This window comes from Balaenoptera acutorostrata, chromosome 2, assembly GCF_949987535.1.
Source record: "Balaenoptera acutorostrata chromosome 2, mBalAcu1.1, whole genome shotgun sequence".
Classification (NCBI taxonomy): domain Eukaryota; kingdom Metazoa; phylum Chordata; class Mammalia; order Artiodactyla; family Balaenopteridae; genus Balaenoptera; species Balaenoptera acutorostrata.
Window position 1 is genome coordinate 182,628,367 of NC_080065.1, and position 10,545 is coordinate 182,638,911.

Sequence of the window (10,545 nt, forward strand, 5' to 3'; positions counted from 1 at the left end):
GGGTGGCTATATTAGTCAGGATTCTCCAGAGAAACAGAACCCAATAGGAGATAGGTAGACAGATATGTTACTGAACTCAGGTTCAGCTGCTCGCCGCTCAGAAGCTAATACTCTAGTGGCAAGTGTCAGTAGAAAGGAAAGATGCTTTATTCAGAAAAGCCAGCAATTTGGGGAGAAGGTGGACTCATGTCTGGAGACCAACTGCAGAGATTCTGCTCAGCCGTGACAATTTTTAGAGGGAAAAAGGGGGAAATCTCAGTTAATCATTACGGTAGGAGGTCAGATTCTTTGTCCTTTTTCCATTGTGTACAGACTGCTGACTTCTCCTGATCTTCTTTTGGATGCTGTCTTGCACGCGTGGTCCACCTGCAAAATTGCTATGGGGCAGCTGAGGTTAGAGGGTCAGTCATTCTTTTTTTTTAAGATAGATATTATTCATTTTTAAAATTTTGTTTATTTTTGGCTACGTTGGGTCTTTGCTGCTGCGCATGGGCTTTCTCTAGTTGCGGTGAGCGGGGGGCTACTCTTTGTTGCGGTGCGTGGGCACACATCTCATTGCTGTGGCTTCTCTTGTTGTGGATCACGGGCTCTAGGCGCACGGACTTCAGTAGTTGTGGCACGCAGGCTTGGTAGCTGTGGCTTGCGGGCTCTAGAGCACAGGCTCAGTAGTTGTGGCGCACGGGCTTAGTTGCTCCGCGGCATGTGGGATTTTCCCGGACCAGGGCTCAAACCCGTGTCCCCAGCATTGGCAGGCGGATTCTTAACCACTGCGCCACCAGGGAAGCCCTAGTCAGTCATTCTTTAATCCTTCATTCTTACTCCTTTTAATCTAGGAAAGGAATCAACAGGTTAGGCAAGGCGTTGTGTACATTCAGTAAAGCAAAAATCAGGAGTTAGAGTAAATGTTACCTAGGGATCTCATTTTTATGATTAAGGTTTAAGGGGAACAGAAACAGACAAACAGGAAAGGGGCCAAAGAGCTGCTTACAAATTCCCACTTGTCAGACATCATTCCATTTCTGTGGGATTAAGGGCAAAGGTCCGTCTTCCATAACTTCTTCATGCTGACATAGGACACTGTGTTTTCAGGTGGAAGATGTCGACATGGGACTGTAGCATCTCTTTGCTGACAATTTTAGTCTCCTGCTTACATATAGGGGCAGAGCAAGCTATAATTATTCTAATGCCCACACAGATATAGATTATTATGAGCAGTAATGATAACCCATTCTTTCATCGGACACTGAGTCTGTGACTCTAGTGTCCTAATCGTTAACTGCTTGAGCCCGCTCTTTTGTGACTCAGGGAGGCCTGGGAGACTTCAGCTTTTCCACAGACAAGAGGCAGGGGACATAAAGGGGCCTTTGTATCTGGGGAGGGCCCTGCAGGGTTCTGCTCAGTTTCATATCTATCTATATGTGTATATGTGTGTGTGTGTGTATGTGTATATATATATATATATATATATATATATATATATATATTAGGAATTAACTCATGTGATTATGGAGTCTGAGAAGTTCTATGATCTGCCATCTGTAATCTGGAGAACAAGCAAAGCTGGTAATGTCATTCAGTCCAAGTCTGAAGACCTGAGAACCAGGAGCTCTGATGTCTGAGGGCAGGAAATATGGATGTCCCAGCTCAAGAAAAAAGAGAATTCACCCTTCCTCCACCTTCCTGTTTTATTCAGACCTTCAGTGGATTGGATGACGCCCACATTGGTGGGGGCGATCTTCTTTTTCTTAGTCTACTGAATCAAATGCTAACCTCTTCCAGAAACATCCTCATAGACACACCCAGAAATAATGTTTTACCTGCTACCTGGGCATCTCTTAGCCCTGTCAAGTTGACACATTAAATTAACCATCACAGTGGCTTAAACAACAAACGTTTATTTCTTACAGTTCTGGAGGCTGGAAGTTCAAGATCAGGGTGGCAGCATGATCAGGTTGTGATGAGGGCTCTCTTCCTGGCTTGTAGACAGCTGCCTTCTCACTGCGTCCTCACGTGGAGGAGAGAGAAGGAAAGAGAGAGAGAGAGCTTTGCTCCCTTCATCCCTTTATAAGGGCATCAATCGCATCCTGAGGGCAGAACCCTCATGACCTCATCTAAACCTGATCATTTCCCAAAGGCCCCAACTCCAAATACCATCCTGTTGAGGCTTAGTGCTTCAACATATCGGGGTTTTTTTGGTGGGGAGGTGCAAACATTCCATCCGTAACATACTCCAAAATGACTTCCTGAGATTCAGGGCTTGTCAGTGGAATTCCTGAATTGTTGAACATAAAAGAGGGAGAATTGAGGGAGCTCCAAGGAGCAGGGGGTGAGGACAGACCCCCTCCCACAGGCTTGGTGGGGCAAGTTTCTTTTGGAAGCAGGGGAGCATGCCTGAATGTGGGGACCAGAGGCAAAGGCAACTGGGAATGCCCTTTGATTCATAAATGGTGCTTTGAGGATTTGAACCCAGGCTGTTTGTGCCCATAGCCACAGCACTGTAGGTCCTGATGAACTTATATCCTTTATGCCATTGAGTGCACCTAGTTTTGACTATTTCTGATTGCATAAATGTTACGTACTCTCATCAGGAAATGCAGACAAGCAAATGAGAAAGAAAAATCATGAAAACCCTTCCTAGCGTCCTCCAGCCAGAGACAAAAACCGTCAATGATCTACAAGCACTTCTTTCATTTTGCATCTTTCTGGTCACAAATCTGAATTTTTTCCACTCTTACCTGCCACGGACTGTTGAAAAGAACACCTTCGATTAATAACAGCTCTTTCAGGGGCAAAAACAAAAAACAAATGAACAAACAAAAACCCACACCATGATAAACATACACATGGCTTTTAGTTAAATATAGTTCAGTTTTTTTCTGGTTCCTGAAACACAAAAGCATGGAAAAGTGATCATTTTGGGGATCGAGGAAATACAGGTGTTATACTACCTGCTTTTTGACAGTATAGCTTGAATATTTCCCATGGTACCCCCATGGTACTCAACAGGTACCATGTTTTAGGTAGACAGTCTCCTGTTAGTAGACGTTTATTGCGTGCCCACTAGGTGCCAGGTACTGCTCTGGATGCTAAAGCTACGATCATGAACAAGAAAGACAAAATTCCCAACCGTGGCAGAGCTGACATTCTAATCACATTTTTTCCCCTGATAGTATTTTTCATGGCTGTATAGTATTCCATGGTGTGGATTTGTGCCACGATTTATGTAGATAACCCCCAGCTATTAAAACCTCCACTCTAGTGCACATGCTGGTAGCTAAATTTTTGTGTTTTCTTTATTTTTCTAGATTGGGGTAAAAGATACATAACATTAAATTAAGTGTACGGTTCCATGGCATTAAGTACATTCACATTGTTGGGCAACCATCCCCACCATCATCTCCAGAACTTTCTCATCTTCTCAGACTGAAACTCTGTCCCCACGAAACACTGACTCTCCATCCCCCTCCCCCAGCCCCTGTCCCCACCATGTACTTCCTGTCTCTATGGATGTGACTCCTCTAGGGACCTCCTGTGAGTGGGAGCAGAGTGTATATGACCTTCTGTGTCTGGCTTCTTTCACTGAGCATCATGTCCTCAAGGTTCATCCATGCTGTAGCTTCTATCCTCTTTAAGCCGCTATAGTTGTGGATTTTCTGACACACAATGGGAATGTGTCCTAACCGGCCCAATCTTAGGAGGGAGAGCTGGGGAGAAGAAGGCCGGAATGGGAATGAGGTTGGGGATAATTGATAGGGCAAGATAGCAGAGGAATTTGGGAGGGGCATCCAGAAAGTGGGAGGAGCTCCCCTTGCACTCATCTACCTTCCAGAGAAAAGACTGAGAACAGGATGTGGGGATGGAAATGGGGAGATTTGGGGACCCCCCACGTCATGGAGTGTCCCCAGCTGTGCTCCGCTGCAGGCAGAGTAAAGACACACGCTCACAGCAAGTTCTAATTTCACTGGTCCGGGCTCCCAACTTCGTATCAGGACCTCAGTCCTGTTCAGAATTCTCCCCTCCAGGCTGTGCTGAAGCCGGTGTGCCCTGGCTTACAAGGGCCAAATTTTCAAGATTTCTGACAACCAGAGATTAAGCCCAGCCAGTACTGAACATTAAATTATAGAGATTTAACACTTAACAGATCATAAAAAAACAAAGGTGATATGCAAATACTCATCACGTCCTAATTATTCACTAAGTATTACTGTTATCTATGCTTTCGAGGTAACTTATGCCTATGAAGGTACATGGCGGAAATACCATATGATGGTGCGGACCTGCCCATCTCCTCCCAATTTCCCACTCCATGATGCCATCAGGTGGCTAGAAACCATCCTTGATGGGGTATCTGCATCCTCACCAACCCTCCCCTCCAAGGCCCCCCGACCTTGCTCTATTTTTTTTCCCACAGCACGTATCAGTTTGCAACCTAACGTCCTATATCACTGACGCGTTTACGACCTTTATTCTCAGTGTGCTTGCTTACCATGTCAGCTCGGACAAGGCAGGGATTTTGGTCTGTCATGTTCACTGCTGTGTCCCAGTTTCTAGCAGCGCCCGGCACACAGTAGGCACTCAATAAATATGGGGATGTGAATAAAGGGGTCACTCCAGGAAGCGCATTTTAACCACAGCTCCACCCCGCCTAATGTTCCGTGGCCCGGGCACCATCCACCTTCTCCTCCTTCATTCTGATTTATTTCTGACGCCCCGCAGGCTTCCAGGGAGGCGGCCACGAGGAGACACGGTGGGGGCCGCTACTTGGGCCGTGACTGCGGTCCACCCAGGCGGCGGCCCCCTCCCCAGCCCCTCTGCATCTGGGGAGCCTGTTGTCCCAATGCCTGTCCCCGCGCCAGGCCCGGGAGGCTGCAAACGTCCGGCCCCCATGCGCCGGCACGTCCCCGGCCGCCCGCCGGGTGCGCATCGCGGGGCGCCAGCAGCTGCGGCGTTTCCCCTGCCGCGCAGCAGCCTAAGCGCGGCAGCCTAAGCGCAGCAGCCGATGCGGGGCCACGGCCCAGCCACCTGCGCGATCCGGGCGCACCAAGAACCAAGGAGGCCACGGGGACCTCTCGGGCCGTGCCCAACCCCAGCTGGGGGGCTTTTCATCGTAGGGTGCTTTAAAATCTTTTTAATGAGAAAATATTTTAAACATTCAAGAAAATAGGGAAAATAATATGACAGACCCCCCCAAGATAGCAATGCCAAAGAGTAGGCGTCCTCATTCATCCCGTAAGTATTTCATGAGGTTACCAGTGTGTCTGGCACTGTTTTAGGAGCTGGGGTAGAACTGGGAGAAAAATAGAGCAAACCCCCTTCACTCTGGAATCTGGTTCGAGGTGGGGTGTAGGGGAAGGCTGGTAAGAAATTAAATCAGTGTATTCATTTGCTAGGCCTGTGTTACAGGCTGAATTTTTGTGCCCCCCCCCCAAATTTATTTGCTGAAATCCTAGCCCCCAAAGGTGATGATATCAGGAGGTGGGGTCTCTGGGAGGTGGTGAGGTCATGAGGGTGGAGCCCTTCCTGGTGGGATTAGTACCCTTATAAAGAGACCCCAGAGAGCGCCCTTGCCCCTTTGCCCAACGAGGACACAGCAAGAAGACGGTGCCTATGAACCAGGAAGGGAGCCCTCACTGGACTGTGCCGGCACCCTGAGTTTGGACTTCGCAGCCTCCAGGACTGTGAAAAATAGATTTCTGTTGTTTGTAAGCCCTTGGGTCTCTGGTATTTTGTTATAGCAGCCCAAACTGACTAAGACCTACTGGGTGGTTTAAGCAGCAGGTATTTATTGTGTCACATTATGGAGGCTGGAAGTCCAAGGTCAAGGTGTTGGAGGGTTGGTTTCTCCTGAGGCCTCTCTCCTTCCTGTTCCTCCTTCTCCTCCTTCCTTACTAGTTTAATAGGTGTTTGTGGCACTTTTGAAACATGGCCCCCACGTTCACTGACCCTTCTCTCATCGAGAGGCATGGTCTGTGTCTGCTCCACTTGAATGTAGGTGGGTGCGTGCCTGCTTCGATCTCTACGGTAAGGCAGAAGTGACGCTGGGATTTCTAAGGCTAGGACAGAAAAGGTCACCAGCTCCCCCTGGTTCTCTTGAGGTGCCCCATCTGGGAAGTCAGGCACCATGAAAGAAGTCAACTACCCAAAGACCATCATGCTGTAGGCACATGTAGACCCTCTGGTCCACTGTCCCAGCTGAGCTCCACCTTCCAGCCCTCCCCTCCATGGTGTCCCCTAGGTGACTGAGGCCATCTAGGACCTTCCAGACCAGCCATCCACCTGACCCCACCCACAGGCCACAGAAGCTGAGTCTGCCCAGAGTCCTGACCTGAGACATACAAATATCCGTGAGATATACAAAAATGATTGTTCTAAGCCTGTACATTTTGGAATAGATTGATGCAGCAGCAGTAACTAGAACAGCGTTAAATGTAGCTTGTGGCTTTAATTTGCGTGTCTATAATTACCGAGCAAATCACACAGTTCCCCTGAGAGTTTGTTTACTGTCTGCTCCCTCTCTGGGGCACTGCCTGTTCATCGGGGAATATGCCATAGTTGAGTTTCTAAGAAATAGCCTGGATATGTCTCCCCTCCCCGAAGGGACAGATAGATTGATTTTGTTTAGCACAGCCTGAGGTACTGGTATATGTCTTCATTTCATTCATGCAGCCACGCTGATTTATATTCTAAGCACTTACTACGCGCTGCGCCATGTGCTGGAAGCTGGGATGCAGCGGTGAGCAGGACACACAGCGTTCTCAGGAGCCAGGAATCTGGTGGAGGGAGAGAACTTAAGTCAGGGTGTGTAGGCAGGGATGCGGGAGCCCAGGGGACCCATAAATTGTGCCTGGCTGGGGAGGGAAGGAGGAAGTTGAGAGAGGCTTCATTCATGGACAGGGGTTTTTCAGGTAGTGTTTGAATGAAGCAGTGTTCCAGATCACTCTGGTTGTCCATTTTGGCTTAACAAACTACCCCAAGCTTAGTGACTGCTGGGGACGGAATTGGGTCCTCCCCAAATTCTTACGTTGAAGCCCTAACCCCCGCAATGTGACCGTATTTGCAGATACAGGAACCACACAGCCTTGGAAGTCACTCAGTGTCACTTCCTCCCCATTCTCTTTGCTGGACGGAAGTCGCCAAGTCTTGCGCACTCTAAGGGGAGAGAAGCAGACACCACCCTCTCAATGGAAGGGAATTAGGTGTGGGAGGGATGTCAATAAGTTTGTAGGTATGTTTTGTGCGTTTGTTTGTTTGGTTTTTTTGGTTGTGCTGGGTCTTAGTTGCGGCAGGCGGGCTCCTTAGTTGCGGCTCGCTGGCTCTTTAGTCGTGGCATGTGAACTCTTAGTTGTGGCATGCATGTGGGATCTAGTTCCCTGACCAGGGATTGAACCCGGGCTCCCTGCACTGGGGAGTCTTAACCACTGCGCCACCAAGGAAGTCCCTGTTGATATGTTTTAAAGTCACACACACACACACACACACACACACACACACACACACACGGTTGCAAAGATAAGACCGCAGGGTAGGCGCTATGCATTCAGTGCCTCATTGAATCACCCCACATCCACAAGACAGCAATTCAGGTAATTTCTCCGCCAAAGATGAGGGGACACTCCCTTCTCCTTAAAAGCCCTCAAATTAATCACAAAATTGGTTCTTTTTGTAACACAATGAATGAGAGAGTCAGAATTAAACACATCTATCCAAAGGACGTTTCAACAAAGTCCTCTTAATTTTTCCCTCAAGACAAGACATTGCTGAGTAATAAACAGACGTCATTCGCACTACTTTCCTAGCTGTCTATGGTGAAGTGTCTTTTTTTTTTTAATTGCACAAGTCTTAACTGTAAAGACCACCCCCTGACATATTAAAGTGTATTACGTGCATTTAGTATATTCACAGTATTCTGCAACTGTCATCTTTATCTAGTTTCAAAATATTTTCATCAGCCTCAAAGACAACCCCATCCCCATTAGCAGTCATTACGCGCCCTCCTTCCCCAGCTCCTGACAACCACAAATCCACTCTCTGTCTCTGTGGAGTTGCCTGTTTTGGACGTTTCATGTAAATGGAATCACACACCGTGTGTCCTTCTGTGTCTGGCTTCTCTCATTGAGCATCATGTTTTCAAAGTTCATCCACATTGTAGCGAGTGTCAGTGCTTCTCTCCTTTTCATGGCTGAGTTATGTTCTGCCATATAGATGGACCGCATTGTGTTTATCCAATCATCCATTGATGGACACTTGGGTCATTTCCACCTTTTGTCTGTTGTGACTAGTGCTGCAATAAATATTCATGTATAAGAATTTGAGTCCCTGGTTTCAGTTCTTTGGGTATAGAGCTAGGAGTGAAATTGTGGCCTCATATGGTAATTCTATGTTTAACTTTCGGAAACATCAACATACTGTTTTCCTGTGTCTGTGATTTTTTTTTTTTTAAACAGCTTTACTAAGGTAAAATTCACATACAAGAAACTAGACATATTTAAAGCACACAATCCTGTCATCCACAAATAAAGGCAGTTTTGCTTCTTCCTTCCAAAGAAAATACTGTTCACCCTAGGTTTTCATAGGTACCCTTTATTGGGTTGAGAAAATTCCCCTCTATTACTAGTTTCCTGAGACTTAAAAAAAATCAAGAATAGATGTTGGATTTTGTCAGATGCTTTTTCTTCATGTATTGAGATGATCATGTAGTTTTTCACTTAGTTGTTCATATAATGAATTACTTTGATTAGTTTTCTTTTTTTAAAAAAAAGATTTATTTATTATTTATTTATCTTTATGGCTGCATCGGGTCTTAGTTGCGGCATGTGGGATCTTCATTGAGGCATGCGGGATCTTTCGTTCTGGCGTGTGGGCTCTTCTCTAGTTGTGGCGCACAGGCTCCAGGGCGCATGGGCTCTGTAGCTTGCAGCTTGCAGGCTCTCTAGTTGAGGCTCATGAGCTCAGTAGTTGTGGCGCGCGGGCCTAGTTGCCCCGCAGCGTGTGGGATCGTAGTTCACTGACCAGGGATCGAACCTGCGTCCCCTGCATTGCAAGGCGGATTCTTTACCACTGGACCCAGGGAAGTCCCTACTTTGATTGGTTTTTCAAATGTTAAGCCAACCTCACCTTCTTTGTAACTTTTTATTTTGGTATAATTTCAAACATATAGAAAAGTTGCAAGAAGAGGTGAAGTATTTTTGCATATTCTTTACTCAGATTCCTCAATTGTTTGCATTTCGTCACATTTGCTTTATCATGCTCTCTCTTTCTCTCTCCCTGTATATACACTACTGTATTGTATAGTCTAATTATATAGACTATTGTCTATATAGTATATATTTTTGCATGTAACATATTGTAAGTGTATAAATATATTATCCATAATATTCATATTATATAATACATAATATTTTATAACATAACATGATGAAATATAATAATGTGTTATAAATACTATGTTACATGTTATGTATACATATTATACATAATAATATATAAAATAATATATAATGTATAAATATACATTCATATAACATATAAAGTAAAAAATATATATACAATGTGTATATAATGTTTCCTGGACAATTTGAAGAAATAAGTTGGAGTCTTGGCAACCTTTACTCTGACGTCTGTCAAATATCCCTTCTCTGCCCTGAGGAGCATATTTTGTGTAACCTGTCAGGTCACTGTTAGTTAATAAGTCTCACCTAGTCGAGCCCTGTTAACCATTTCCACCTCAGAGCTTTCTCCATCCCCTTGGTTGGCTAGATACATGTCTGGGAAACCTGGGGTGACGTGGAGACCCCTGGGACCACCTCCTCCCCATGCCCTGTCCCTTCTGCTTTGCTTTGCACGTGTGCCTGGTGTGTGCTGTTTCCGTCTGTCCCTCCCTCCCTCACTGGGCTGGGTCTGGGCCGAAGAGAGGGAGCTCTGAGTGTACCCAGGGGTGTGAACACTGAACACCCACACGGCTGTCCGCTTGGGTCTGGGCTGGGCACCGGCTGGGTTACCGGGATCCAGAAAGGCAGAGATGGAAGGGGACAGACTCCAGAGCCAGATGTGGGTTGGGGGAGGAAACTCAGCCATCTCCTTGTGATGCTGCCTACCTGTTGTCATGGAAACCCAAGCCATTCTCTTTTGAAGGACCCATTAAGGTGCAGGATATAATCAACGGTGTCTCTGGCAGACCCCCACGCTCGCTGGTGGGAGGCGACCACCATTTCAACAGCAGCCCCTGGATGATGAAGCATCTGAGTTCCGCCCTCACCATCTGTTTCCAGCACTGGCTGGAGACAATGCGCTGTGTGACCATAAGTCTCTGCTCCTGTCAGCACTTCAGCATCCTCCCCTGTGGAAATGACAGAGGGACACGTCACAATTGCCATGTTGTCTCTGCGTTCCAAACTATGATAGGGGTGTAAGGTAGTGGTTCAACATGCATATCCTGGCCACAGAGTGCCCAAATTCATCTCCTGACTCTGCCACCCACTAGCTGTGCAACCTTGAGCAACTTGCTTGACCTCTCTGGACCCCAGTTTTCTCTCCTATAAAATGAGG